This window comes from Formica exsecta, unplaced genomic scaffold, assembly GCF_003651465.1.
Source record: "Formica exsecta isolate Colony F162 unplaced genomic scaffold, ASM365146v1 scaffold489, whole genome shotgun sequence".
Classification (NCBI taxonomy): Eukaryota; Metazoa; Arthropoda; class Insecta; order Hymenoptera; family Formicidae; genus Formica; species Formica exsecta.
Window position 1 is genome coordinate 658,343 of NW_021852127.1, and position 6,000 is coordinate 664,342.

At 34.2% G+C, this 6,000-nt stretch overlaps 1 protein-coding gene across 1 annotated transcript in view; it reads left to right on the forward strand.

Moving 5' to 3' along the window:
• Window positions 1-6,000, forward strand: part of LOC115241454 — a 197,381-nt gene that overhangs the window by 122,374 nt on the left and 69,007 nt on the right. The window lies entirely within an intron of this gene.

A 6,000-nucleotide genomic window follows, 5' to 3' on the forward strand; every position in this document is an offset into this window, starting at 1 on the left:
GCGTTTGTCGCATTCATATATATGTACAGAGAAGCGGCAATCCTATTTCTGCGATTTGTTCGTTCTCGGTGATTGCGCAGTGATTGCCACGTCACTCACGAAATCAGTCCGTCTGCGCTCGCCAAATTAACGCAATTTCCAAAACAACGGGTTTTACCTGTATTTCGCGTCTAGAGTACATATAGCGTATATGGTGCCTACGCACGGTTTAATTGCGAGTTTCGCCGCAAATACTATTCATTTAACGACAAAGAAATAGTATCAAATTTTTCCTTGTAGTATAATATATTCAAAAATTATAAATTAATAATTAAATAAATAAAGATTTACAGAGTATTACTCCGCAAATACCATAATAATTTAATGAATTTACAATTATGGAAATGAAGCAAACAAATGCAGTTGCAAGGCGGATATTAATACATATTGCAATTATAATTAAATCAAAAAATCAACATACACATATATATACACTCCATCATAAAATTTCTAGATGTATTATTGAATATATATATTATTTCCTTCAAACTAGACACTTAAAAAAGTTTGACATAACGTCAATTACTTACCAGTCAAATGTCATTTGCATTTAACAAAATTGCACTGTGATGGTTAAATAACAGAAAAAAATATTAATATACGTAGAAGATTAATAATAAAATATCCTCACTCTCTTCATGAATGTGTGTATGTGTAATTTGTAAGTTAAAAAAAAGAACTATTTTTAGATACTTTAAATTACACGCACACATATATATTCCCATCCGCTCCTCATTCCCCACGCTCTTTCCGATCTCCAATATTCCATCCTCGAATTCGCGGCCCGAGGCTTTCCTACCCTATATTTCAATCAGTGCTCTTGACAGGGCTCCTTCAGCTCGATGTAAGAACCACTTTTCCTTCTGGCAAATTAATCGACAAATTAACCATGAAAAATTAATATCCATGTTCTCTCAACTACTCTATAAAGTCAGTAGAATGCTAGCACTTTACGTAGAATCTTTAGATTAAAAAATCCCAATATAAGTATAAGAATATTTACAATTTCTTTCAGGATATTCTTCTTAATGCTACGTTAATTATATAACATAGAACGTTATTTGATTCATTCAGAAATATATAAAGATGATAAATACGATCTCACAAGGCAATACATAATCTTGTTATAAAAGACTTCTTAAGATTGTTTTATTTGTTGTACGCGAAAGCGACAAGAGGCACTAAGGAAGGAATACAAATAAGAAACGCAGGAAGAAAATAAAAGGAAGCGGAAGATAGTTGTTAAAAAAGTAGGCAAGTGTGGTATTCCCAACGAAACTATTGGGGAACTATGTATTCGTTGAACCGATTGAATGGCACTGTACCGCGTGTTCAAAGAGATACAAAAAGAACGCTGTACCCGCAATAAAAGCTTCTTGTAAAGCGAGTTTTTATTTCGCAAAGTCGAACGAGTGACCTGCGGGGGTTTCTTTCTTCTCCCTTCTGATTCTTTTCCGCGTGCTTTTCTTTTCCGCACTTACAATCATCGTTCTTCTCACTTTTCCTACATGCCTAGACGATTCTCGGTTTTTCGCTTTGTGAAATTCCGTATCCTTGCCCTTTAATACATTGCACTTTGTTTATTTAGTTTATATACATGTGTTCTCGTGTAACTAAAGAACGATAACCGAAATTGTTCTACAGATCAATTCAAATATTATTGAATATTTTTGAATTACATTTAAACTGACGCTTTAAACGTTTGCTTTTTCTTTAATAAAATATACATATGTTATAAAGGATATTAGATTATTTAAAAAAAAAAATATTTTGAATTCGTTATTGTTAATATATATATAATCTGTTTTTCAACACAAATAGGTTTTTTTGTTTCAGTTTTTATATTATATATATAAACGGCAATATATAAATTATGTTGCAAAAAAGACTGTCATATTTTATGAGAACCAAAATTTAAATATATGAGATAAAGCAAAAATGATCGTGGGAAATAAACCAATCTAGTATAGGAATACACAAGAGAAAAACGACGATGGTTTGCAGTTCACGTAAACGTTAGGAACATTTTGTACGAAGCCTAATACCCCATTTTAACGGACCATTCGGCACGCACTTCTTTCCCTGCTTCTCGAAATCTCTCAAATCCTTTGACAATGATACGCGTTTACGGCGCTTTGAGGGGTGATAGGTGGGCACGGCTGAAATCTCCCGCTTTCTGAATAATTTTACTAAATTGGTCCCATATGTATGAGAACTGCTCCTGCGAATCCACAACTATGAGCGCGGGAGAAAACGTAATGTACATATATATTTTTTATTCCCGCGTGCGCTCTTTTGCCCCTCTTTCTTTTTTGTTTCCCTCTCTCTATCGTCGACGTGCGTTCTTTTCTTTCTTATGCGCTTATACCGCTCTTTTCCGCTATTCCTTCGATCTCCTCCCGGCATTCTTTATCTCACCCGCCATTCCAGGAACGGAATTTTAAAACTACCCTAGTAGAAATAAAGCAGTTTTATGGCCGATGCGAGCCTCTGCACGGCTGGTTACTTCCCAAAAATATAATGTCTCAACGGTATGTCTACTCCATCCTTCCCCGCATATACACCTACCTATCGCGTTTATGATGCGGAGGAAGTATTAACAAAATATTTCTTTTATGACTCCAGAGATCGGGCGAGTAGAAGTGCAAATGATAAGTAGAAATGCACATGGGTTAGGTAATAGCTTCTCCCTCAAGTGCTACATCCTCTTACACTTGTGAATGCTTCTCTATACATATATTGCTTGGATACCGTTATACTATTTTATATCATCCGACTTATTCACATCAATAGCAAAAACGGTTTGTACGCGAAACGTCAATCTTATTAAATAATTTGTGTGGTCGGTCTGTATCGACATTTGTGATCTAATAACGTAACGGCAATGACAAAATTATTAATCATGCTGTATTTTGAGTAAGTTATATTGAGGGTTTAGGCAATTTTAGTCGCATTCTAAAAGGATATTACTATAAAAAAATTATGACGTTAAATAATTAAATTTACATAGATCTATATAAAAAAAATATTGAACCAAAACATGATACCGTACGTATTATATGCAATAATATGGAACATAAAAAATAAAAAAACGAGAATAAAAAATAAATATAACTCGATTATTCAAGAACATGTTTGAAAAAGCTGTGCATGTATAGAAATCAGCTATACATATAGAAATAAATATGTGTCTTTTATATCGGTTTGTATATTGTATACATTATATAAAGTTGCATGTTTAAATGGCGCCAAGTATGAAAATGCGTGCGAATAAACATAAGTTATTCACCCCAAGTAGCACCGTCCCCATCGTCTCGTTGATATCCTTAAGCAAACATGAAGACACGCAATACCATATGACCGAGACGACGCGCCGGAAATGGGAATATCTTGTGGCGTTTCCTTCTGAATTTCGATGATGCTTTCTATCATCGTACAGTATCCGTAGAAATCGGTTCTCGAAACAAATAGCGCGAATATATGTAAAGTGGAAATGGGAAAGAATTTGCTTCTTTTCTTAAATCAAATCGTTCAGAGTACACGATGTGCGCACGTATTCGTGTATTTTAGAAAAGTTGCATCAAATACAAAATTCCGTTTCAACGTTGACGGAATATTAAACATGCAAATAATATAAAATAATCGAGAATTGATGATTATTTAGAAACATAATTTCTTCTATGATATTTGAAAGAATTAATTTGTCATTTAATATACAACTTAAATTTTTCTCACAATATTTGCTTACAATCACTGTCATTAAAATACAGCAAAAATTAATAAATAATCAAAAAGTAATACTTTATGATCAGAATGATTAATCCTAGAGCTAATTCTAAAAATAATTTTTTGCAAGATATTAAAGATTTTTTAAATGACAAAATGCGTCAATTTTCAAGAATTCACGATATAACGACGTGACTAGAAGACACGTGATCGTTTTATGGGTAGCTTTTAAGCAAAATACGAAATTCGTGTAGTGATCGTTAAGCACGGTCGGTGTTCTACGTTTACAACGGCCTCACCCTTCGCTCTCTTGTCCCCCTCCCTCTCCCCCTCCACCCAGTCGATCCTTCTGGTCATCCTGCGGCAAACGCACCGTCCGATACCAGCTCGATCCTTAAGAGCCTACTCCATCAAAAGGGTGGCTTTTATACCTTCTATATTTACGAGGGATGTTTCTTCTTCCGGCGCCGGTTTTCTCGCGATAAGAGTAGGCTCTGCTGTAGCGATCTACTTTTATCCGTACACCATTTTGGTTGTCTGTGAAATCGAAGGTAAGAATACCTCGATACGCATATTATACGGGTATTACCTTCTGCTGTTTATATATTCAGCTCCTAGCGCTGAGATATTGCCCCCTGACATGATGGTCGAATTAAATATTAAGAGCCAGGAGTGAAGATTGAAAACAGTCTCTTGTAGAGAAATTGGGTATCTGTGTTTAAATAACTTATGAACTTTTATTAATTAGCTACTGTGAGAGAGACAATGTGTGTAATAAATCATGTTGGATCTATAGTGCCGCTTCGACTTGTAAATATAAATGAACTGTCAATTGCTAATGATGCTATATGTAATTAATATGAACCGTCTATACGTTATGATTAATATAACTGTAAATTATATAGACACACATGTATCCATTTATCTATGATACAAAATATAATTCTATTAATCTTATTTATTCACTATTTAAGTAATTATTTATTTGGATAAGAATGTGACTTGAAAAATAATTAACTCTTCAAACTACCAGTATGATTAGCAAAAATTTGTTTGTATTACATCTCTTTAAATATATTATTCTATTTTTTTTTTAAATAGTAATATTATAAACTAATTTTACAATTACACACGACACACATATATATATGAAAAGTATGATAAAGTAAAATCAATTGACAGCTCTCTTTCATCGCTTTATCCCCATTTGTTCCATTCTAAGTTCCCTCCCTTGGGATAGCTCACGTCTTTTAAGAAAAAAGTTAACTGTGCTGAATGTAGTGTTTTGACAGAAGGAAACGGATAATCGATCGTCGAACTCACCGACTCAGATATCTTTAACTTTGACGTCGACCGTTTTATATCTTTTTGAGTAGAAAGAAGCGGTTTTTCTTACTACCGTATATTTGAACATTGTAAAACATGAGAAATATTTTTTTTGAGTAGGCTATTTTAAAATTCACAGAAACACATAATCTATGATTTTAAAACTAACTCTTTCATGAAATATTTAACATAAAAAGCAAAGAACAATGTTATATATATATATATATATATATATGAATTCAGGATATGAAAAGGCTTAAAAAAGTCAAAAGATTATTAAAATTTCCAGAAGCCTAAGGAATCAATATGACATGCGTTATCAGTATAAATGTGATTTATCCTTGCTTACATTTCTCAAAATACATAACGTAGGAGGGTGAATACTATATGAAGAGGCAGCATGCTATCACCCTAATACATACTGCCATAAATTTTTTTCCGCGTTCTCCTTTTTCGCATGGTTAGCTCTTTCGCGCTCATTGACTGCATGATTATGCAGCGAACTCGTGCCGCCTGGAAGGCCTGCATATTTTTATGCGTACCGAAGTCGGTTCTAGACGAGACGTCGTGAAAGGACGGTGCATAAAGGAGAAAGACGAAAAAGTGCTCGAAAAATATATCCAGCGCACGCTCTGTGCAGCACGGAGCCGCCGTGTTATCTTCGTTATCCGCATTAACATAATCGCCGAAGCATAAAGTTCGCAAGAGCGATCGCCCGAGCCACACCAAGAATCGATTTCAGCGCGAAATATGCAAACTAAATTACGCTTCGGCACTATAAGTTTCGATCATGCTGCTATCTCGGGCCATTAACGCCGAAATAGTGCGCAAATATTTAACGGCCGAGCTAAGAAAATCTAATCGAGTTTATATATATACGAAAATTCCTTGAATATATATATATATATA